The 25583-nt window shown below is 41.4% G+C and overlaps 1 protein-coding gene across 2 annotated transcripts in view; it reads right to left on the bottom strand.

Moving 5' to 3' along the window:
* The window catches only part of SGMS1 (sphingomyelin synthase 1), a 309219-nt gene that overhangs the window by 166922 nt on the left and 116714 nt on the right, over positions 1–25583 (bottom strand). Inside the window, exon 1 of one of the 2 annotated variants that reach the window (XM_056120602.1) lies at positions 21199–21219. The exons of the other annotated variant lie outside the window; for it this stretch is intronic. The gene's annotated coding sequence lies outside the window, so the exon portion shown is untranslated. Of the gene's footprint in view, positions 1–21198; positions 21220–25583 lie in introns of those variants that run through there. 2 annotated transcript variants of the gene reach the window in all.

Below are 25583 nucleotides of genomic sequence, written 5' to 3'. Positions count from 1 at the left end.
TCACTAGATGAGGCAAAGCTGGTCCTTCTATGCAGAGCCAGAGAGACCCCAAAGAGAAAGCAACATACTCACCAAAAAAAGAAAAAGGAAAAAAGAAATCCACTGCAAGTAGATACAGAATATATGGCATTGTGCCTGCCCATCAATCTTTTAAAGGAAAAGGACCAGGGAATTTACCATTTCAATTGCCATAAGGCTGAATGGTTCTGTCCTCCTTATAAAGAAGGTCCACTTACCTTTCGGTACCTCAAAGAAGTTTCAAAAGAAATCTTTAAACTTTATAAGATATCGTTTTCTGGCATGTTAACTTGTTTTATTGCTCTGTATGTTTCCCCAATGCCAGGAGCGAAATCAAAGGAACATGATGTCCCTCAGAGAAAGTAACAGATGAAGGAAAATTGTCACTGCAAAATTACTGAGGAATTTATGATAATGCCACCTTCAAACAGCTAGCCTTATCTGGATGAAAATGTAACTGGGTCATAATAAGTACTCTGAAAAAGGAGGCGTGAGATGGGAACACAGTTCAAAGGGAACTTTCTACTCTGCTTCTAGACACAGAGAGAAGAAATATAGTATCCTTAGAAGATGATATAAGATTCTATGTGGCACTAAAAGGCATGTAGCTAGAAAGACTTTCTGGCTCCTCCAAAATCAATACAAAATTAAGTCAATGGCCTGACTCTCTGACTGAAAGACTTGGGGAAATACATTTACGTTTATTCCTACAAGAACTCTGCAAGCTTAAGAGTCCACGAAGGCTGACACACTGGGCCCAGCGAGACTGTGCAACTTGTCCAATGTCACAAATTCTTTTAAAATCATACAGAGAGGAAGGGATTTCATTGTGTTGACAATGCCATTGTGTTGACAAATGAAATCTGTCACATACCCAGACACAGGACCACTCTCCCCTCAGCCAGGAGATGAAAGCTACCATCTGCTTTCCAAATCAAAATTATTTAATGATTCTTTTACTTAAATGATGTCAAATTGCTTTTGATATATCTTAAGTAAAGGATATCGACAAGCCTTCCTTCCCATGAGTTGGAGGAAATGTCTTGTTAGCAAATGGCTAAAGGACAGGATACAAAAATAGGTCTGGAAGGCCTCGCTTTATAGATTAGGTAGCTGCTAAAGTGGATTAAAAGTCTTTGGTAATGGTTTTGTATAGGATCTAGCACCGGAAGGCATAGTAACGCGGCAGCCTTGATTTTACAGTGATGAGGATACAGTGCGAGAGGTTCTTTTTATTTTCCTCTTTCTTAGTTTTGGGGCCATAATCGACTGTGCTCAGGGCTTACTCTTGGCTCAGCACTCAGGGATCATTCCTGACCAGACTGAGGAATCATATGGTGTGCTGGGGATCAAACCCAGGTTTGCCACCTGCCAGTAAGGATCCTACCTGCTGCCCTATTCTCTGGAACCCCCAGAGTAAAAAGTTCTTTTCGTGCAAGAAAACAGTGCTCATGTGGCCAAGTGAAACAAGGAGAAGAATGAATTATCCAAATGACACATTAAGACAATGGCTCTGTGCTTTTTTATTAAGATTGAGTATACAGAGTAAAGCAAAAACCTCTGTAAACATTATCCAAGGACATTCAAGAGAATAATGGGAGGCAGGGGAGGAAGAAGGAGAGAGAAAGGGAACCTTCCCTTAGATGGAATAGCACTGGTGGAGCAATACTTAAAACTGCTGACTACCGGTGACTTCCTCTTAAGAAAAATTACAACAGGGGCCGGACAGCTGGTATAGGGGTCTTGCACCTCACCAATCCAGTTCAAATCCTCAGCACCATGTAGGATCCCCAGACCACTGCTAGGGCTCACTCCTTAGTACAGAGTGCCTCCTGAGCACTGTTGAGTGTGACACCCCCCCTTCTTCCTCCCCCACATCCTTAAAAAGATATATCACACCGGAAGTAGGAGATGGTTCTAAAAGTCCAAAGGAATGGGTATTAGAAGCAAGGCTAAGGAAAGAAAGATGAACGTTTCACAAAACTCTGCAAGGTTTGGTCAACTCCCATGAACAGGTTGGTACTGAGCCAGTTCTCTCCAAGCCTCTGAGTTCCTCCTCAACAGGGAGGTGGGCAGCCACCTCATCCTGTGGCCAATCAGACTGACAGGGAGGAAGTGCCCTGTGAAAGTGAGTGCTGGTCTGGAAGACAATGCCAAAATCAGCTGCCATTGTCCACCATAAACACAGGCCCACGCAAGTGGCAGCAGGCTTGCTTCTGCCCCCACCCACCTCTGTCCCCAACTCTGTAATTATAATTCAGTTGTTCCTTCTCAGGGGAAGATGGTAATGAGACATGAATAATAAAAGAGAAACCAAGAGCTGTACAAAATAGATATAATGACATTTTTCTATTTTGATTATACATTTCTATTGAAATTGCACTATTAGAATGGCAAAACCCACTGACAACTAAGTTACAGGCGTGTTGTGCAAATTAAAATCGAGTTAAAGAGAACACGAAATTCAAAGTACAAAGTAAACGCTCCATAAAAGCAACTTAATGGACCATTTCTTTCTTTGCTGGCTTCCAGAACTTTTACCAGTTTCTGAGACAGGAGGGATTTCAGCCCAGCTGCAAAGCCCCAGGCATTATGTCTAGTGCATAGTCCCTGTAGACACTTAGGAGGCTAGCAGCTCTTCAACAAGGACAAGGATGGTCCACTATGCTCAAGAAAAGCTGGTTTTGTTTGGTTTACTTTGTTTTGTTGACATACCTGGCTATGCTCAGATCTTACTCCTGGCTCCCCCGGGGAACCATAGGTGGTGCCTTCCCAGAAAAGCTTTGATCCACCCTTTACAATAGCACTATTTTTTCCCTCTAGAGAAAACAGTAGCACCAGTCCAAGGTCAAGGGTGTGTCACTCTGCAATATTGTCCTTTCCCTTGTTTTGGACTTGCGGAAATAGCAGGACAGTTGGGGCAAGTTGTGGTCACTTTTGCAGGGAGGATAGGGGCATCAATACTCTGGCTCTCCTGTAAGCATCTAATCCAAATTGAATGATGAATTCAATTGATCAATCAATGTTCGCCAATACTCTGGCACTCATGTAAGCATCTTATCCACTCATGCTCATGTAAGCATCTTATCCAAATTATAATCAGAAAAAAAATTAAGAAAAAGTAAAATAAGTAAATATATAAGCAAAAGGGTGACTCAAGAGTAAACCAAATGGGGCTGGAGCTATAGCACAGTGGGGAGGGCATTTGTGCGGCACCCCTGAGTTCAATCACCAGCATTTCGTATGGTTCCCCCAAGCACTGCCAGGAGTAATTCCTGAGTGCAGAGCCAGGAGTAACCCCTGAGCATCACATGGTGTGACCCAAAAATCAAGGAAAGGAAGGAAGGAAGGAAGGAAGGAAGGAAGGAAGGAAGGAAGGAAGGAAGGAAGGAAGGAAGAGTAAACCAAATGTCTCCTTTCAGCTCTTTCTCAAACCCTGTATCCAATTGCAGCTCATCATGATTCTCCAGGGAAAGATACCAAAGGACTTCCAGGAGTTCCCTGGTTAAGGTGTAAAAGAACAAATTATAAAAGATCATCCATTAACTGCCCTGGGAGTGTAACAACTTCCTAATTAACATCTCAGCGTGGTTTTCCCTTTTCTATTCATTTCCTCTTTGGAATGCATTTGACCAGAGGAAGCTCCATTCACTATTCAGTGCACAAGTATTATGTGGGTCTATATAGAACCCGGGGAGGGGAGGCCAGACAAGCACATAAATCAGTATTTACATACTTATGTGGCACGTGCTACCAGGGAGGTAAATAATATCAACCAGTAAGCACTTCTCTGGTAGGGACCAGGCACAAAACCTGAAAATTCTATACATAGGTATACATTATTTCCTTGCACTTTGTCGTAGAGTGAAAAAATGTGTGTATGAGTGATGTAAGCATTTTTTTTTAGCAATAAAGCATTACCTTTTTCCCCCAGACATCAAAAAATTACACACTTAATAGACTACAGCACAGTATAAACATAACATTTACATACATTGGCAAACCAAAAAATTATGTAATTCACTGTATCGACACTCATTTTACTACAATGGTCTAGAACCAATATCTCCCAGGTGGGACTGGCATGTCATTTCAATCCTTGAATCCAACACATGAGACCGTTCAATGCCTTCTCATTTTTATTGAACTAGAAAGTATAGAATACAAGCAATAAAAGGGTTTTTTACACCTTTTTTTCATTCTGATTAAATCTTCAGTTATTCCCTGATCAACCCTGAAATTTAAATCCCTATTTTTACCTTTCACACTATGTTCAAAAAAGTTCATACCACGTTTAGTGAGAAATTAAAGAACCAAAGAAATCATTTGCTAACACCACAGTTTCTGTTACTAAAGGGCCACATTAACAATTGAAGCAGGCTTGGTTGTTACTTAATTCCTACCCATGATGTTCCAATAAAATTTTCCTTGTGTTTTTGATTGCAGCTCCTTGGGGGACAAGAGCTACACATACTCTGTGCTTACCACATGCTCAATGCCAAGACCAGATTTTGTAAACACTCGATAAAAAGCTTATGATATTTGTCTGTTCCAAGATTATCAGTTCTGCCATCAAGCTGCCAGATCACCCACCATTATTTTCCACACTAAGCCATTATTTTCAAAACAGAAAAACAATTATCCACCTCCAAAACATTTATTCATTACTCAATTGCTAAGTATAAGGAATGCTCCCACAATAACTTATAATATTCTTCCTCTATACCATGCTACCCCTATTATTAATTCACGCCCATCATGAGTCTTAGAATGAATAGAAATAACCATATTTGCAATAATGGAGGTATATACACACAATCTTTACTAAATAAAAAAATTTTTCTTGAAAAATGGAAGACTAATAAATTATGGACTGAAAATTAGTTCCACATAATGTTTCATTACAATTTACCTTTCATTAAAAGTGTAGTGGTTTTTACATAACAACTATCACCCAGAAAAGTTTTAAATTTTTTTGTTTTTGTTTTTTGGTTTATGCCCAGCTATGCACAGAGGTTACTCCTGGCTTTGCACTCAGAATTACTCCTGGCGGTGCTCAGGGGACCATACGGGATGCTGGGAATTAAACCTGGGTTGGCCTCGTGTAAGGCAAATGTCCTATCTGCTGTGCTATTGCTCCAGTCCCTATTTTTTTTTGATCTTTTTTTGGGGGGGGTAGTTTTGCTTGTTTTTTGTTTTTGGAACATACTGGCTGTGCTCAGCTTACTCCTGGTTCTTGAGGAGTAAGAACCAGGAGCTCTTATGCTCAGAGATCACTCCTGGCAGTGCTCAAAGGGCCTTATGTGGTACTGCAGATAACACCTGGGCCAGCAGTGTGCAAAGTAAGCACTATACTATCTCTCCAGCCCCAAGTAAATTTTTTTGCTAAGGTTTGGTCAAAAACTTGAGTTTGGTAAGAGCTCAATAGCTGGAGTACACACTTGGCATGCAGGAGGCCTGGTTTTGATTCTCAGCACTACAGGGTCTCCCTCCAAGCACTGCCAAGGGTCACTTCCAAGCACACGACCAGGAGTAGATGCTGCGTACCACCAGGAGTTGTGCTCCCAAAAAAACATATAATAATATTAACAAAAATAAGAAGACTGTCATAGCAAACACTATAAGAATTCTAGGCCAGAAATGTAAGTCTAGTAGTAGAGTATAAACATATCCTGCACGTGCAAGACCCTGGGTTCTATCCTCTATACTACTTGGCCATCAAGCATCTGGATGGCCCTGAGCACCAACCTGGATGTTCCTACACACACCACACACACACACACACACACACACACACACACACACACACCTAGAATCCGATTTTTAAAACTAATTAAACTATTGCTAATCTACACTAGCCAAATAGTCTCCATTTACACTACCTCTCTAACTGGTCAGAAAATTTTATAGGTTATGTCATATTCTAAAGATACAAAGAGGTCACCAATTTAATATATGCTTTTAAAAAATGACCAAAATGCCTTGCCTTTGTGCCTCAATTATTTTTACAGTTGAGAAGAATAAATATTTAATGGAAACTAAAGGAACTCAGAACAATGAGAATTTTTTAATTTCCTTTTTTAAGTACTTTTGAAGTAACGTTAGAGCTTCAAAAGAAAATTCACTGTGAATCAGTAATCCAAGTTACCAAAAAAAATTTGGAAAGTCCAAAGAGCTGTCTTTGTGTTCCTAAAAACAAGCAAATTTTATCTCGTTAAGAAGAATATAACCTGGACTCAAAAGAAATCCTAAACTCCAATACAGAAAGAGAGTAAAACATTAGAGCCCGTTCATAGGCAGATTATGGGAAATGTTTTTAAGGGGGAAAAACACTTAATTTAGTGTAACTGATTTTGTACACTAAATCATTAAATCTGTTTACCCTCTCCTATTTCTGGAGGATTCTGCTACATCCATTTCTTTCCTACTGTCATCTTCTATAGCACAGGACAAAACACACACACACACACACACACACACACATACACACACACATACACACACACACACACACCACAAACACATACGTAGTATTCAGAAGAACATCAAAAGTACATAATTTATGTTTACTGACCAAAAAGATAAGTCAATCAGCTTCTATGCTTAAAAACTGGAATCAGGGGCTGGAGTGATGGCACAGCGGGTAGGGTGTTTGCCTTGCACGCGGCTAACCTGGGTTCGATTCCCAGCATCCCATAAGGTCCCCTGAGCACCGCCAGGAGTAATTCCTGAGTGCAGAGCCAGCGGGGGGGGGGGGGGGTGAAGAGATAGTACAGTGGGTCGGATATTTGTCTTGCATGCAGCTGAACCAGTTTGATCCCCAGCATCCCATAAGGGACCAAGCACCAGAAGTAATACCTGAGCACAGAACCAGGAGTAACCCCTGAGCACTGCCAGTTGTCCAAAAACAACAACAAAATGACTGATGTTCCAAGAGGAACATCCGGGATTGGTCAAACCTCATAGACCAAGCCCATCACAGAATGAGAGAACTGCATCCAAGCCAGCTCCAGAACTGAAATTTTCAGCTTTACAATCTGACCACCACCTTCAGTTACTGCTACCTATGAGATTAACCTTGATTTTGCAACCAATATACAACAAAAAGATAGAGTTAATGAGAGGAACCCAAGTTAAATTTTTATGTAAAGACCTATTCTTTATGTGGGGTGTGTGTATGTGTGTTATTAGAACATAATACCATTTAACAATTGGAGAAAACAACTCAAATTATATTAAATCTGACAACAAATTTTAAAGGAAAAGTAATAAGCTGATTATTTTCAACTCCCTTTCCCTTCCAGATTGCTCAAGTAATATTCAGTCAATGTATGAGGTATCTAAATTGTATGATTTATAATCTCAGTACAGGCCATCTCTGGTAAATAAACATATTTATTTCATAAAAAGAATCCTTACTGTGGGTAAGACAGTTTGGAACAGTCATAGAAAATATTCTCTATTTTCCCCTAAGCTATCACATAAGAAATTTTCATTATATTCTATTCCTAATTAGGATTAACAAATTTTCCTATAAAAATTTAAAAAATTCTTTTATTAAAGTAACATTTGTTTACAGGAATATAAATGTTTATACCTTTTATGGGGCTGGAGCAATAGCACAGCGGGTGGGGCATTTGCCTTGCATGCAGCTGACCTGGGTTCAATTCCTCCATCCCTCTCGGAGAGCCTGGCTAGCTAACGAGAGTATCCCACCCACACGGCAGAGTCTGGCCAAAAACAGTAACAACAAGTCTCACAATGGAGACGTTACTGGTGCTCGCTCGAGCAAATAGATGAACAACGGGAGGACAGTGCTACAGTGCTATGTTTTATGAGTACATTGTTATCATGTGATTCCTCCATTACCCAAGTGCTAATGTGCTGCTATCGCATATCAGAAATTCTTAGAATACACTAACTTAAAATACACTAACCAAATCATATGGCAATGTTGTTTTGAAATTTTTGAGGAATAGTATACTGACAAATATGAATCCTGCTAAGTTGATTATTATGGGATGTTGCTACATTATTTTAGGCATCAATCTGATGTCTAAATTGTATATGTGGACTAGGAATAATTTCCCCACGTTGGAAAGATTGAATTTATTTTTGAAAAGTACAGCAAAACATTTTTATTAAAAGATACTGTTCAGAGTCAGAGAAGAACACAGGGAATTGATTCCAAAAAGGTACAGTATACTTTTGGGGGTTCCCTTTTTTAAAAAAATTGGGGGGACTATATAACGTAGGAGCACTGCTATTTATTCAGCTATTGATTAGGCTAATTGAATTGGGCATGAACTCCACCTTCCTTTTTTCTTTATTTCCTCTTTCATAATTTTATTTATTGAATCACCATGAGAACAGTTACAAAGTTTTCAGGTTTAAGTCTCAGTCATACAATGAAACACTCATCCCTTCACCAGTGCCCATTTTCCACCACCAAAACCTCCAGAGAGTATAAAACCCAGCTCCCGGAAGAGAACAGCACAGAGTCTCCTGCCTCTGCGTCTGGCTGTCCTCACCCGGCCCCTTGGAGGAGGGTGGGTTGAGTTTCCCTCCCCACCCCGAGCAGAGCCCCGGCAGCTGAAGACCTCCGGTTCCAGCCACAGTGATGCTTAAGACCACTCTCCACACGTTCAGACGAGCCTCACGCATGAAGGAACCAGATGTGCGGGCCCCGGGGCGTAGATCTCCAAGCCTGCTAGGATTGGGACTAGGCCTCCTCCACCCAGATCCCCCATCTTCCAGTAGGTAGGTATTATACCCACCAGCTGCCCTGGTGCCGTGTAATCCCATCAACGGCCAAGACCCAGAGACTATAAAATCCAGCTCTTATTATCTAGTTCTTACTCTGGAGAACCTGGCAGGCTACTAAAAGTATCCTGCCCACACAACAGAGTCTGGCAAATTCCCCGTGGTGTATTCAATATCAATATGCTAAAAAACAGTTACAATGATGGGTCTCATTCTCCTGACCCTGAAAGACCCTTGAATGTGGCACTTCCTAAAATCTCAGGGCTAGGACGAAGGAGATGTTACTGGTGCCTGCTCGAGGAAATCGATGATCAACAGGATGACAATGATACAGTGATACACTAACTTGGAAGGGAGAAATATGATAGGGATTAAGGTATTAGCCAAGCCCATGGCTGACTCTGGGCTGGAGCGATAGCATAGTGGTAGGGCGTTTGCCTTACAAGCGGTCAACATGGCCAACCCAAGTTCGATTCCTCCGCCCCTCTCGAAGAGCCCGGCAAGCTACCAAGAGTATCTCACCCGCACGGCAGAGCCTGGCAAGCTACCCGTGATGTATTTGATGTGCCAAACACAGTAACAACAAAGTCTCATGATGGAGACATTACTGGGCCCGCTCGAGCAACTCGATAAACAATGGGAGGACCGTGACCGTGATGGCTGACTCTGGGTAAATCCCAGGCATCACTGATGATTCCCAGATTACTCTAGGAGTAGCCCCTGAGCAACAGACTTGGGGCCTGGTAAAACAAAAAAGTACATCAACTTCCCAGGCTATTACATGTATATGAACCTAGAAAAACAGAATTTTTCTGGTGCTTTAAATAGCTCGTATTTCATTTAAAATATACATTGATACTATCATGTGCTGCTCCTCTCTTAGTTTAAAGAAACTAAGAAGTAGAGAGAAAGCTATTTGATCAATTATTAGGGAAAATATTTTGATCAGAAATGGTGCTGCCATCATAACCCTATTTGAAGTCTGTGGGGGCAGTGGGGGGAGCACAGAAGACACCAGAAATTCAAATACTGACCTGTCACTCATGTTTCACCAAATCAGGTGAGTCTTCACCTTGCAGTCTAAAACATTACACATTCAATTAATGAAATTCCTCAAAAAGTACGTCTTGAATGATGGCTAGAAAAACTGACCACGGCTTTAAAGAGCTGAAGAGTCCCCTAGGTTTCCCTCCAGGGGTGCACTGGCCCCTGTTCTGAGGGTGCTCGGGGGACCAACTGAGTCAACAATGCAGGCACCCTTGGCTTTTGATTTCCTAACTTTAAAACTGGCAGGAGTCCCAAATAATTCTTATCCATGGCAAGGCAAATAAAAGATAACTTATGCCAGCAAGAATCCAAAGTATTACAGTTCAATTCTTTTTACAAACAAGCTTTGTTCTCTATTAATAAATTCATTTCAGCACTTCTGCTTTTAATTTCAACTCCTCAAATTCTCCTTTAATTCTCTCATTGACCTGAATCAAACCTGTAACACATGTTCATTTTATATCCACATAGAATGCTTTTTAAAAACTATTTGAAATTCCTCTTTACAAGTGATAATGTTTTTTTAAATCGCTTCATTAGAAACATCTAAGGAAAGGGTTTGCTATTGTTCACAGTAACTGCTGACAGCACAACACAACAGGCTATGAATAAATGAGTCCCTGGTATTTGGGAGGAAGAGGAGGAGGAAGAAGGGAATGGGCAAGGGGGAAGGGAGTAGGGAGTGGGCAAAAACGAGGGAAGAAGGGGGAGATGGGAGGAGAAGGGAGGAGGAGAAGAAAAAAAGACAACAACTATGACAGCACTGAAGACCTTCTGAGGTGTTCCTCTTTATGTTTTCTGAGCTAAACAGCTACCTATATAAATCAGCAAAGCAAACCACACATTTGGAGCACACACATCAACTCTCCAAAACAGGGACCTCTGGGTTCTCTACCAATTTTCTTAACATGACTTCTTTAAAGGAAAAATTATGGAGCCAGATAGCATAGCATGTAGGGCATTGCCTTGCACAAGATGAACCTGTATTTTATCCCCAGCACCACATGGTCTCCTGAACTCTGCAGGGAGGAACCCTGCACTAAACATAAGTCAGGCGTGGTCCCAAAACCGAAACCAAAACAAATAAATAAGTGGAAAAAACCCTACATTTAATAGCATGAAGAACCAAATGATTCCTTTATAAACACTCAGTGCATAGGAGGATAACCCTATCATTCCTTTTTCCTAAATGCTACAAGAAATCCCCCCAACGAGGATTCATGCATCAGCAAATCTAAATGCACAAAAATACACACAAATAGATATTATGAAGATTCTTGCATGCAACAAATCTCCTACTTAAGAGTGAAAATGGAAATTTGACTACATAATTTTTGAAACATGATTTAAACACATTTTTTCAAGGATAAAACAACGTGTGGTGTTAATAAGGAAATTGCTTAAAATTTCATGCACATGAAAAACTGCCGCAGCTGAAAACACATCCTTAGGTGTAGAGACCTTTGATGTCACCACCCTTGGCTCTATAAGAATACTCTAGGAATCTCCTCCTTCCCTGTCTACTCAGTTTTGAATCCCTGCTTTTCATCTATCCTACTCACCACTAGCTTGATGTCAAACTATCACGAACACACACACACACACACACACACACACACACACACACACACACAACCCTACCTCACCACTAATTGCAATTAGCTAGGTTTTTTTTCTTTGCTGGAGAATTTCTCAGAGTCTTTAGTATGCTAATGAGAAGCTCATGACTTAAAAATTAATATTCTTGAATAAATGGCTGAATTCAGCCTTGAGTTTTCTTCTCTGCATGTATTTCTCAGCCAAAAAAATAAGTGTTCTCCCTTTAATCAGCTATAGGCAAAGACAAACCAGGCATCACGTCCCAAGGAGTCTGGAGAACTGTCCAAAAATCTACTTATGCACTCACCATCCTGATGTCTTAACTTGACATCCTTAAAGTAATTATTATCTTAAGCAGTCTTCACCTCTATTTGGAGGCTTGAGATGAAACAAAAATCTTCAAGTGGGGAGATACATAGTTCAGGTAGTAGAAGCTACGCCTGGCATACACGCCACCTTGAATTCTGTACCAAATACCACATTTCCCCATGCCAGCACACTGTGTAGCTCCCAGCACTGCTCGTGGGATCCCTATAAAAACAAAAATTGGTGCTGGAGTTGACAGTACAGTGGGGAGGATGTTTGCCCTGCACACGGCCAACCTGAGTTAGATCCTGGCATCCCATATATGGTCTATATGGTCCCCTGAGCACCACCAGGAGTAATTCCTGAGTGCAGAACCAAGGGTAACCCCTGACCATTGCTGGGTATGGCCTCAAACCAAAGAAAAATTAACAAAAGTCTTCAAATGGTTCATTTACCAACAATATAGTGGGAAATTAACTGAAAATTTTCAGCCAAAAAAGTTCATTTCCAGGCTAAATTTCTTGTTTTTTCCTTTAGTAACAAAATCTTTCTAAAATGTATTACAGTTCTCTCTTTTGCTCCAGTTAGCAAAAGAAAGATGTCCTTTGAATGACATTAGAAAATAAGAGAGGGCTGGAGCAATAGCACAGTGGGTAGGGCATTTGCCTTGCATGCTGCCGACCCGGGTTTGATTCCCAGCATCCCATATGGTCCCCCAAGCACCGCCAGGGGTAATTCCTGAGTGCAGAGCCAGGAGTAACCCCGATGCATCGCTGGGTGTGACCCCAAAAGCAATAAATAAATTAATAAATAAATAAATAGAAAAAAAAGAAAATAAGAGTACATAAAGACAAGAAAAATTACCAAATACCACTTTGAAGAATTACTTCTTTCTAGCCCTGTTTCAAGGTATCACAATGACAGGAATCTTTGACCCCAGAACTAAAAAAAGTTGGCTTTTTACCAATTAGCACATACCCAGGTGCTGTTTTGTAATTTGTTTTCACCCACATTGCAATGAAATATGTACCCATCTCCTTAAACTTAACTTCTGAGGTGATTTCCTAATTATCTTAACAAGAATTTCCAGAGCCCTATTTCACCACATGATTGCTGTGAATCCAGAATGTCATTAAGGACAATAGCACTTTGGCCAGAGAACAGAGACACAGCTTAACAGGTTGAGAGCTCAGATTCAACCCTGGAATAGCATACGGACCCCAGATCTCTCCCCGCCACCCAACCCCCAGCCCAGTACAAATCAGGATAAACACCAGAAAAAATTCTAAATCTGTTGTTTACTGGTTGTTGTTGGTAGGCCTTTTTTTTTTATCCCAAGAGGTCCTCAATTCAACCTTTTAACTCTCAATCAGTCTAAGAGTCTGTAAAGGAACTGTTCAGATTCTTCCCAACCAGCATCTTTATTCTCTAAATAACCTGGAGGAAGAAGAATGGAGAAGGAAGAATAATTTTCCTCTTACCAAGACTTAGGTGATTTCAAAACAACTTCTGCTATTTCTAAACCACTATGAAAGATCTATGGCAACGGTTTCGATGAACTTTTCTTGTCCAGTCAGTAAGTAATGCATATCCTTCAACGGCTCCAAATTTAGAGAAGGTTTACTTCAACACTTGAAAATCCATTCCCTGTCACTGACTCAAAAGACATTCCAGGTTTTTTCCCATCTGGAGAAAGGCTGGTTCTCTATCGAACACCTCTCTCTCTGTTCTCTCTCTTTCTCTTACCCCCTCCCATCTCACTCTCTAAATTTCTTACAATAAAAACTACAAATCCTATTTCAAAAAGACATTTCAGCACGGGTATTTTCCTCAAATTCTGTGTCTTAACTGATTACTGCAATCTAAATCTGAGGCCCAATGAACTTCATGACATTTAAAAAGATACTTTTTTAAAACAATTGAATTATATGATGATGTTTCTTGCATAAAAGGTCAACTTCTTCATTTGCCACCGCCCCCCCCCCAAAAAAACACCATGCATTCCATATTCTATAGGCATAGTATGAAATGAACAAGACCTATGCCATTTTGGCGCAGGGGAAGAGTTCGGGGAGAGCAAGTAACCTAGTTATGACACCAGCAGTAGAAACCGCACAGCGCAGAGGGCACTTGCCTGGCAGGAAGCCAGGCAACCACATATGATTTTTCATCACTCCCAGGCAGTGATCCCTGACACAGCGTCAGGAGAAAGTCTTGAGCACAACCAGGGGTAGCCCAAAAGAACAAACAAAATTTGGTCAACTTAAATCTTTCCAAAAGAAGGGGAAACCAGCCAATGATGATGAAAATGGCTCTGGGGCAGCAACACCGAAAGGGGAAGCCAGAGCAATTTCCTTCCGAAATTTCTCTTCAGCCCAGACAGGAGGAAGAGCAGCGCATGGCCTGAGGATAAAGGAGAAGCAAATTCCCCAACATCAGCAGGAGACCAGTCTGGGCTCAAGGGACAGACCAGCAGGAGGCCAGGGTGGACACAAGGGACAGAATCACTGAGGAATGCTGGGACCCAAAAGTATCGTCCAAGAGCTGTCAAATAGATCACTTCATAAACACCTAGTATCCTGTGTGCTAATTTTGCAGTCAACAAACCAAAGACACGCATCAGAAGTGAACTAGTCTCATGGTAACAATACGATCAGGCAGAAAAGAGGTTTGGGCTTCCTAGAACTAACCTCTACCCTGCTCCTCTCTGAGGAAATAAACAGCACCCCAGGCAACAGACAAAATCTATATCCAGTTCATCCAAGAACCTAGAAAAGGATCCTCCCACATAACAAGCGTTCAGTAAACTTTCTGAACAAGTAAAATCCTCAAACAACATTTTTCATTCACCAAATGTCCTCATGGGAACCTCCAGAATTAGCATATCTGCACTTACTCAACCTGCCTCTTACTCTACTGAAATTCCGGGGGGTGGGTGGTGGGGTGCCTGCACCAGCACCTGCTCAGTAGAAGTCACAAGACTCTTCATCTACCTTCCATTTTATCAGCATTGTAGAACAGCTTCAGAAAAAGGACCTGTTTAAAATAACGTTTCCAAAACAACCACAGATCTGATCTGCACTTTCCATGGTGTGCTGTTTCAACTCAATTACGTCAACACTCCAAAGTCTCCCTTTGAGAAGTTAAAAATCACTCATTAGCAAATAAACACAGCACAGTCAGATGCATTCGCCTGAAGCAAACTGGCAAAGTGAAAAAATGGCTTTTCTCTGAGTATCTGAGTAAGGTGTGTGCGCATGACGTGGATGTGTGTGGTGTGAGGGTGGTGTGTTCCAGCAAAGGGGACACTGAATACGGTACAATGCCGCAGTATTGATTTGCATTTTCAGTGATTCCAATTATTCTAACTATTCCAAATCAGGAGCAAGTGTCAAGTTTGATTACTGTTGATTAAAGAATTGCTATGGGAAGCACTGTAGTAGAATGACTAAGAGAGACGCTTGAAATTAAGAAATGTAAATATGCCACCTAGTAAAAGGCATCAGATCCAAGTGGGGACAGTTTTGATGACATAATTGGGGTCCCTACTAGCATGTATTGAGTGGGCTCCAGGAAAGCTAAATGTCCTAAAATGCATGAGTAAAGCCCACCCAAAGACCTAGTTGACAGAACTATAAGCGAATCTTGAAAAATCTAAAACGCTTTTGTTACTGTTGAGTTCACTACCTATGCTGGATATTAACACTTCATCTGATATGACTTGCAAATGTTTTCCTCCATTCTATAGGGTTTCTTTTCATTCTACTGTTTTTGTCCTTCAAGAAACAAATTTTAATTTCTTCTTTCCTTTTTCGGGCCAGTGGTACCTGGGGCTCTGTGTGGTATGGGAGACAAGCCACGTTCCAAGCATGTGCTCCAGTTCTTTAAGCTGTCTCCCCAGACTCAGAATCAAGATTTTAGATGGCACGATTTCTAATAAAAATCTTATGATTTTTATGTATGGTTAAGTCATTTGATTCTTAGCCTCAGTTCCTCTGACATAAAGGGAGAATTTTATGACCAGTCTCAAAGGTTTCTTCAGCAGATGAACCTGTATGTCACGATATGGGCTTGGAGTCAAGAATTCATGTTCAAATCCATATTCTACACTTAGAAATTATGAGCTCCTACGCGTGCACCTTAACCTTTATTGTCCTTTTGCTTATGGCTGCACACAGTGGGTGTTCAGGCTTACTTCTTGCTCTATGCTCAGGGATCACTCCTGGTGGTGCTCAGGGGACAGATACCGTGCCAGGGGTTGACCGTGTGTGTAACACACACCTTTGGCCCTACACTATCTCTCCAACCTCACCTTTACTTTCTTTATCCAAAAACTGAAGTCAATGAGGAGCCCAAGCATGTCTCAACGGTAAAACATCTGTTCTACAGGCATGAGCTCTTATGAGTTCCATCCCTGGCACCATGGTGCATGCCAAGAGCAATCTAGGTAGGACCGGCATCAGTGATGCACTGCATCCAAAGGGGTGTGTGTACCACAACAAAAGTGCCACAAGAGGACAAATCAAGTGAACAAATACCACAACTATGGGTGTGTGACCTTGAAGGTGCACAATAAATGGTCCCTCTCCATGGCAAAACAAGACCAAATTGTAGACCTAGACAAATACTTCATAAAACATCACTGACAAGAATAATTAGCAAAAATGGCACAGAGCCTATTCAGCAATGGTATTGACATCTAGCAAATGAGTCTTTCGAAAGAAATTCTCAGAGGCGGGAGAGATGCCCCTCAAAAGCTGAGTGCAGCATTGCATGTTAAAAGGTGCAGGTCCAATCTCCAGCACCACATGGTTTCCAAAGCAGTGGTAGAAAACAATGTCCCAGCATGGCCCCTCCCCATTTAAAAAAAAAGCAAAAAAACCCCTTCAAGTTATTTTTATTGAGGTGGTTTTTTGGGTGGAGGTGCAGGGAGATTGGACCATACTTTGCAATGCTCAGGGGGTACTACTGGCTCTGCACTCAGGAAATACTCCTGGTGGTGCTTGGGGGACATATGGGATGCCAGAATATGAACCCAGGTCAGCTGCATACAAGTTAAATGCCCTACCCACTCTATTATTACTCTGGACTGTTTTTTCGTTTGTTTGTTTTTTCTCTTGTTATTTGTTTTATTTTTAAGATATACTAGTAGCTGGCTAATGAGTACAGTATACAAAGAGGTCCTAGGGTGCATCCCACAATACAAAGAATAGTTCAGAGCTTAATGGTAGAAGGATTGGTGTGGTAGCTCTGCAACTATAAAATAACAATAAAACAGAAACTGCAATACTATTATAAACTCTGATACCTTGATTGAAAAAAATGCATATATTTGTAATATAATAATAGTCCAGAGCCTAGCTCCTTAAAATGTGGGTCGTCTACGACCTCATATAAAATCACAAAACTGAATGTGGGATTGTAAAAAAAATTGGTAACAATAAAAGTTTTCTGAACATGCCACAACCAAAAATTAATTCAAACGAAAACGTATAATGAAACTGGATGTTTCTGGCAGGGCTGGCCTTGTTGCATTCCTCAGCTAAAAAGGAGTCAAAGTGGAAAAGTTTCAGAAGCCAATTTTAAGGGTGCAGGAAGACAGTGCAGGGGCTAAGGTGCCTGCCTTGCATGTAGCCAATCAAAGCGCCTCATCTAGCACCCCAGGCCTCTCTAGCAGTGATCCCTGAGCACAGAGCCAGGAGCTAGCACTGACCAGGTTTGACCCCAAAATGGGAAAAAAAAAAGAAAAAGGAAGAAAAACAGGGGCCTAACTTTTTAAGCCACAGGTCGTGACTTCACATTAAATGACATAATTTTCAAAATTTTGTTGTAAAAATAAATTATGATTTGTTATCAGTAAATGTCTCTACCTACTTTATATACTTACATATCTGGAGCCATGAAAAAAATTTTGCAAGGCGAAAAGGGGTCACAAGTGGGAAAAATTTAAGGCGGCCTCCTGCAAGCTGTTTTTCCTAAAAGTGGGGTATTACTGCTTCCCCTGGGGGTAACTGGAACAATACAGGGGGTTCTGACTAGTAATGGCAACTGGCTCGGGTGGGGGGTACTTTGTTTGTTCACTTTAAAAGGGAGATTTCTTGGGGTGAGGAGCTGCCGGGTAATTTTGTCACTAACAGAAGGGCAAGAGGCTAAAAATGTAAGTTTGGGAACCTCTGGCCTAGAGAAATAAATAGCAATGAGCAATAATCAGGTCTCAAAGTCCAAGTTAGAAGCTGAAACCTCAAACCAAGACAAACAAAATAGCCAGAGCAACTTTTTTTTAAATAAACACCCTCACACTGGAGAAAGATTTAATTTTATGGAATACTGGAGGGAAAATAAAATTTTTTAAAAATTGCACTACAGAAATGCATTGACAGTAAAAGATTTAAGGTTCCCCCAGCCTGGGTAGGTGGACGTGAACCAACAATTCAGTGTAGGGAGGCAACTGACCCACCAGCTTCCAGCGCTTCTGTGCTGGGTTGAGCCCTCAGCCTTCCAGAGGGCGGAGCGAGGTTGGAAGTGCTATCTGCCTCCAAGCCAGCCTACCTACTCCTTTAAGGAGATTGCAACATGTTTTGCTTGGAGTTTAGCACTGCACTGTAGCACTGTCCTCCCGCTGTTCATCCATTTGCTTCAGCGGGCACCAGTAACGTCTCACAACAAATTGTGGGACGTGGATCGTGATCTCCCTTTAACGACAAAGAGACTCCAGAGACTGCAAACAGCAAGCAAGGTTTATTGTAAGACTGACTAGCCAGGGTCGAGCCGCCTACACAGACACGCAGGTTGATAGGTTAGGCAAGACCCCAAACTTCTTCAAAGGGGATCTTATATAGGCCTTCACTGGCCATTACAGCTGAGCCCGCACATTTCATGGCCAATAGATTCGTAACAACATATACTTTCTTAACCAATCCATTTAAAAGTACATCACTCCTTAGCCTATAGATTCAAAGATCAGCATTTGTGTACATGGGCATTGTGGAGACAGAATGTACATCTCAAGGCTTTCCTAGGGAGGGGGCAGGAAAGAAAGAGTTACTGTAGCAGATTTTAGTTCTGAAATTTCCCTCTGGGTCCCAAGGGACCTTACAGTTGTTACTGTTTTTGGCATATTGAATACGTCAGGAGGAGCTTGCCAGGCTTTGCCATGAGGGAGAGATATTCTCCGTAGCTTGCCGGGCAGAGAGAGGCAGAGGAATCGAACTCGGGTCGGCCAGGTAGGCCACATGCAAGGCAAACGCCCTACCCTCTGTGCTATCGCTCCCGCCCACTTGGAGTTTAGAAGTCACTAATTATAAATAAATATGATCAAAAGTAAACAGAAAAAAAATTGTCCAAATTCCAACAGATAAGTTAGCATGCATGAAGCTGCCACAAAAAAAAAAATAGGTTTTGCCAATCGGTGACACACAAATAATAGATGAATAAAGAGTAACAAAGAGCTGGAGCAATAGTACAGTGGGTAGGGCATTTGCCCTGCACGTGGCTCACCTGGGTTCGATTCCTCTGTCCCTCTCAGAGAGCGCAGCAAACTACTGAGAATATCCCGTCAGCAGGGCAGAGCCTGGCAAGCTCCCTGTAGCGTATATTCGATATGCCAAAAATAGTAACAAGTCTCACAATGGCGACATTACTGGTGCCCTCGAGCAAAATTGATGAACAATGGGAGGACAGTGCTATAGTACTACCGAGGAACAACACATTTCTTTGGCTACAATAAAGCGTCCGTGCCTCAGAATCTTTGCAAGAACAAATACTCAACCTACCCAAGAAAAATGAAGTTCCTTGTTCAGAAAAGGAACTAAATCCCATGCTCATCACGGTTAGCTTGCAGTTTTAACAGGTGTTGGAGACTCAGAAGCAAGATTGTACACTATTTGTCAGGGGAAGGGTTTAATTAATGGGGGTTTAATTTACAGAATTAAATTGCAATTGCCTGAAATAACACTTGGTTGAAAAATCTTATCTTTAGGAGAAAACATTTAAATAATGGCCATGTATTTAATAAGTATTTTTTCATACCTGCTAGCAGGATGGAAGCCATTTTAATCAAGCTAAATTCCAAAGGACGATTGATCATTCACATAACAATGTTCAAATTCTAGCTGTACAAAGCCCAAGAGGAAGTCCCCCATGATTTTGACATATGAAGTCTAGCCTACAGAAATACTAATGTGTGTTAAGTAATAGTGGCAATTACTTTTTTTTTAAAGCATTAGGATCCAAAATAAATAAAGTCTGGTTATTTGACACATTTCAACTACTACAAATGTCCTATATTCATACGTGCTGATATGCAATCAGCTCCATGAAGTATATGATGAAAAGAGCAGTGTGAGATAGTATGCATATTACACACAGTATTATTACATAATGTATGTAATATACACAATATTACATATTGGTATTTGCCTAGATTGTATATGAATATACATGAATGCTGAAATTCACTTAAGATAAGGAGGGAAGGAAAGGGAGGCTTTTCACTTTCTATATTTATGTTGCTTAAAAAAATTTCAAACCATATGCATGGGTTTCATTTTGTTTTTAATTAAAACATACAATTTCCTGTCAGTTTTTTAAAATACTAAATAAAATGTATTAAACGGAAGCAGGACCACAATGAGCAGGAGTTTTAGAAACAAAGTAGAAAACTGCAGCTCCTTACTACTCTGCTGAAGGGCTAAGCCCCTTTCTTAAATTTCAGAAAGTGAGAAAAGTCCTTTCCACAGAGCTCTGCAGGAAACAGACCTGCAGAACATTCGGGTCAGTTTCTGCATCCTGATACACACAATTCTTTCCATTTTTTTATTGTCAATCAAGTTATGTGGTGAAACATACGGTCTCACATAGTGTTAACATCACAAAAGCCTCAATCTTCAAGTCTGTTCTTTGTCCCCTCCCCCACCCAGGACTGGCAGAAACTCTGAGACAGCTTGCTACACTATGTACTCTGCACTCCACCCCCCTGCCCAGGGCCACCATCACCAGCATCCGGAGAAGCAGGCCGATCATACTGAGCACCTTGGAGCACGCAGCACTAGTCAATGTCCCCAACCCCAATTAGCCCATTCCTCCAACAAAACTCTGGCCAGTAGCTGTCATTTATCCTGGGAAGGAATAAATGTGGTCAAAGCTGCTACAAGGCTCCCAGACCCCAGTTGCAAGGCACTCACGCTCTCCTAGATTTTTCTATACCACATTCTTGGTTACCACATGGCTTTTGACTGCTGTATTTTATTTGGGAAAATATAAATTGCTCGCCCTACCTAGGCCTGCCTATCATTCTGGATTCTGGAACCATTTAAGTACAAGTTGGATGGTCGTAAACAAACTGGTTAGCTTCTCTTTTCCCAGATTTGTTCACCTGCAAAATGCTGCCAGCAATACTACATACCTCTAGCTAACTGACAGGCAATAGCAATGAAAGCATAGAAAAATTTAGGCACACAAACTGACCTCTATATGTGTCGGCATCTTTACCATCACTTTCAGGCCGTCTTCTATTTGCTCTTCCAAACCCCACACTAGCCTGAGCCAGGTTTCAAAGTCACCTAAGAAATGGAGAAAGATCATCTGATTTTGGTCTCTCCCCACTTCTCTCCAGTCATTCCTGTTCTGGTCAACTGAAACCTCAATGCAGATGGTTCCAGGTTGCATTTTACGGGAACTCTGGTTTCACCCATTTTTACGTATCTCCTTGCAAAAATAGGACAAGGCCAACTTTTAAAAAGTTCATACTGTCAATGGGGAGATGTGTGCTAAAGACTATCCTGCACTGGAGAGTGAGTCCTTTCATCACTACACCAGTACAGAGACAACTCAAACAGCCGTGGGAAACTTCAGAAAGAGGGAAACCAATGGGAAACACTAGAACTCCTTTCTTCAAAGTATTACAACGTGGGTTGGTATAGCAGGGAGGACATTTGCCTCACACAAGACAGACCTGGGTTCAATCCAGGCACCCTATGAGTCCTGCCAGAAGGGATCCCTGAATGCAGAGCCAGGAATAGTAAGTCTTGAGCACTGCTAGGTGTGGCCCCAAAACAAACAAAAATAAATATTGCAATCTATACAGCACATGGGCTGGAGCGACAGCACAGCGGGTAGGGCGTCTGCCTTGCACATGGCCGACATGGCCAACCTGAGTTCGATTCCTCCACGCCTCTCAGAGAGCCCGGCAAGATACCGAGAGTATCTCGCCCACATGGCAAAGCCTGGCAATCTACCCGTGACGTATTCGATATACCGAACACAGTAACAATTGTCACAATGGAGATGTTACTGGGCCAGCTCGAGCAAATCGATGAACAATGGGAGGACAGTGACAGTGACAGCGACAGTGATAGAGCACATGCTCAAGTTAAAGTTGGATTATAAGAAAATTCAGCTTTGTTGCAGTACATTAAACTTTTTTGCATGGATAAAAGGAAGGGTAGATTCTGTAAGTCACACCAAAGGTAACTGGGTATTAGTTCAACTTCACAGTCTTCAGTTGACCAGCTCAAACCAGATGATTCATCCGTGAACTAGCACCAGGTTTAACTGAAAAGTATGATTCAGTTACAGGTTTCACTTTGAAAACAACACGGTTGCTGATCTGAGTGTGAGTCCCAGTTATTTCTGTAAGTGGCTCTCCCTCTAAGGCTGGCAAAATAGCTGCACTCATGTTCAGAGGGAAAGTATGTGGATAGGACCTCTCCCGTCTCCCCATTTCTAAGGAAAACCCACTCTTTTGGTACTGGACCAGGTAAAAATAGCAAAGACGCCAAGTTAAGTAAGTTGGGCATAAGGAATTAAAACCCAAGGTCTCAGTTATTTCCCATTTGCTTAATTTTTTCAATGAATGCTGTTTGGTTTAATAATTCCATTAGTAGGAAATAAATGTCTGGGCACAAAAAAAAAACCAGAAAAGCAGAAAAAATGCTTCTTGGGCAGAAGAAATAGTACAAAGATTAACGCACTTGCCGAGTATGTGACCATGAGCTGGTATGAATCCTGGTACTCCATATACTCCCTAGAGTACTGCCAGGTATGGCCCCTGAGCACAGGGTCATATGTAGGCACTGAGCAGCACCTGATTTTTTGGGGGAGTGGCCCCCAAAACATAAATAAAACAAAATTCCTTTTATTCTTCAGAGGGAAGACTTCCCAGGCAATAACTTCTATTCTATTCTCTCTCCCTTTCATAATTTTGCAAAAAACATCTAACATAAAATCTCCTATCCTAAGCACTTTCAAGTCTATCGTCCAGATGAGGGCTGGAGTGAAAGTGCAGAGGATAGGGGACTTCCCTTGCACACAGTCAAACCAGGCCAATCCCCAGCATCCCCAAGCACTGCCAGGAGTAACTCCTAAGAGCAGAGCCAGGATTAAGCCCTGAACATCACCAGGTGTGCTCCCCTGAAAACAAACAAAGACAAACATACAAACAGATTGGGATGTTGCTCTCGTGGTAGCTTTTGCCGGGCTTACAAAAGGTCCTGAGTTTGATCCCTGGCACATGGACTCCTGAGCATTGCCAAGGAAGCCCTGATAGTCCTAAATAAATACCAGGCCAATAACACAGGATTAAGCAGGAGTAGCTCCTATTAATCACACACACACACACACACACACACACACACACACTCACACACACACACACACTAAAAAGGAAAAGAAAATAGGGGGCCAGAGAGTTCAACTGGCTGAGCGCATGCTGTACACAAGCTTTCACCTCTGACCTATTATGAAATGTGTTACTTGCAAATGTAAATGTAAGTTGTAAGTATCTCCAAAATACCTGCTTTTAGCTCTTTGGGGAATACATGCAGAATGAAGATTTCTAAATCATATGCTAATGCTTTTCCTGAAGACCCACCAAGTTGTCTTCAGAGAACCTACATTGATCCACACTTTCATCAGGGCATAAGGCTCCGATTCTCCACAGCCTCAACACCATTTTCTGGGTTTCAGTGTTTTTTAAGGAGTAGCTATCCAAATGTCAATCCATGAACTTCCTTTTTGTTCTTTGTTTTGGGGGCCATACCTGGCAGTGCTCAAGGCTTACACCTGGCTCTGTGTGCAAGGGTCTCTCCTGGCAGTGCTTTTGGGGGGCTGGGGCATATACAAAACTGAGAACCAAACCAGCTTGGCCATGTAGCTCTATTCCCTATCTCTTAAACTTAAAGCTGATTAATCGAATTGAACTTTTGTATCATGTATGCAGCTGATCAAGAATGTTCACACATCCAATGCTTGTGAGTATATCTGTATGAATGGTTAATGAAACAGCTTAGATTAACAAAATTTTAAAAGACCTTGGAATAGAATCACTCTAAGTTTAAATCATAACTTACTATTTCTGAAACAGGTTAAAGTGCTTCCCCCTACACCTCAATCTCCTTACTTCTGAAACAGAACAATGAATACCAACACATTAAAGTTACTAGGGGAATGAAAGTGCAAAACTGTATAAAGCAAACTAGAATATACCTGGCACTTGCTAAGTACTAAAAGAATAATGGCTTATACTCAATGCCTCAGGCTGGAGCAATAGCATAGCGGTAGGGCATTTGCCTTGCATGCGGCCGGCCTAGGCAGGCCGGGTTCGATTCCTCCACCCCTCTCGGAGAGCCCGGCAAGCTACCGAGAGTATCTCGCCCGCTCGGCAAAGCCTGGCAAGCTCCCCGTGGCGTATTCTATATGCCAAACACAGTAACAACAAGTCTCACAATGAAGACGTTACTGGGCCTGTTCGAACAAATCAATAAACAACGGAGGACTGTGCTGTGCTACTCAATGCCTCTCGTGTAAACTACAACACCCAAAAGGAAAGAGAACAAAAGGGAATGCCCTGCCACAGAGCAGGGGGTGGGGGGAAATAGATTGGGTGTGGTGGGAGGGATACTGGGATCATTGGTGGTGGAGAATGGGCACTGGCAGAAGGATGGGTACTCAATCACTTATGACTGAAATACAAGCACGAAAGTTTGTAAGTCTGTAACTGTACCCCAGTGCTTACAGTGCTTCGCTAATAAAAAATTAAAAATAAAATAAAAGTGTAAACATCAAAAAAAAAAAGAATAATGGCTTATGATGAGGAGATTTTGTGATTAGTACTAAAATGTATGTCATATAAAGAATACCTGATATTGGATATGTTGTGCATATATGTATGTATATAATATATGCATATACGTGTATATACATTTGTGTATACATATATGTATATAAAAATTCCTCATCCAGATAATTTTGTTATGTACAATTTATCCTTCAACTTCTCAAACTTCAAAACTGTCATTGCAGGCAAGAGAGTAGCTCCTTATAAAGAAGCATAAATATCCTCTCCTGAGTAGGCAGGCAGATGTCACAAACTAAGCTGTGGTAACAAAACACAAAACAAACAAAAAAGTTTTTTCATGATTAGAAAATGTGGTGACAAGAACCTACCATATAGCCAGAATTAAAGTTAATCAGTCGTGTGTGTGTGTGTGTGTGTGTGTGTGTGTGTGTGTGTGTGTCGGAAGGGGTGGGGACAAAGCACTTGTGAAACAAGGTTGTTTCTTTGTCCATCAGTTAAATAAAGATTTAATGCCAAATCTTGCAAGTGCATGACACTGAATGAATTATTGTGCTCGCTTAAAAGCAAGTTTGAGCTACTGAAACCTGCTGGGTATACACATACTCAAAGTATAAATATACGCTGTCATCTTTATCTGGTCGCCCAATGAAAATTGGAGTTAGAGGGAAACTTAGAAATCACTTCATCCAAATTCCCACTACAGAACTGCTGTAAGTTCTCTTTTTAGGGTTAGACTAACAAATTAGAGTTCAACATGAAACACGTGGGACCTGAA

The sequence above is a fragment of the Sorex fumeus genome, unplaced genomic scaffold (assembly GCF_029834395.1).
Source record: "Sorex fumeus unplaced genomic scaffold, SorFum_2.1 ptg000043l, whole genome shotgun sequence".
NCBI classification, from domain to species: Eukaryota; Metazoa; Chordata; class Mammalia; order Eulipotyphla; family Soricidae; genus Sorex; species Sorex fumeus.
This window is presented reverse-complemented; position numbering and strand designations above follow the sequence as displayed.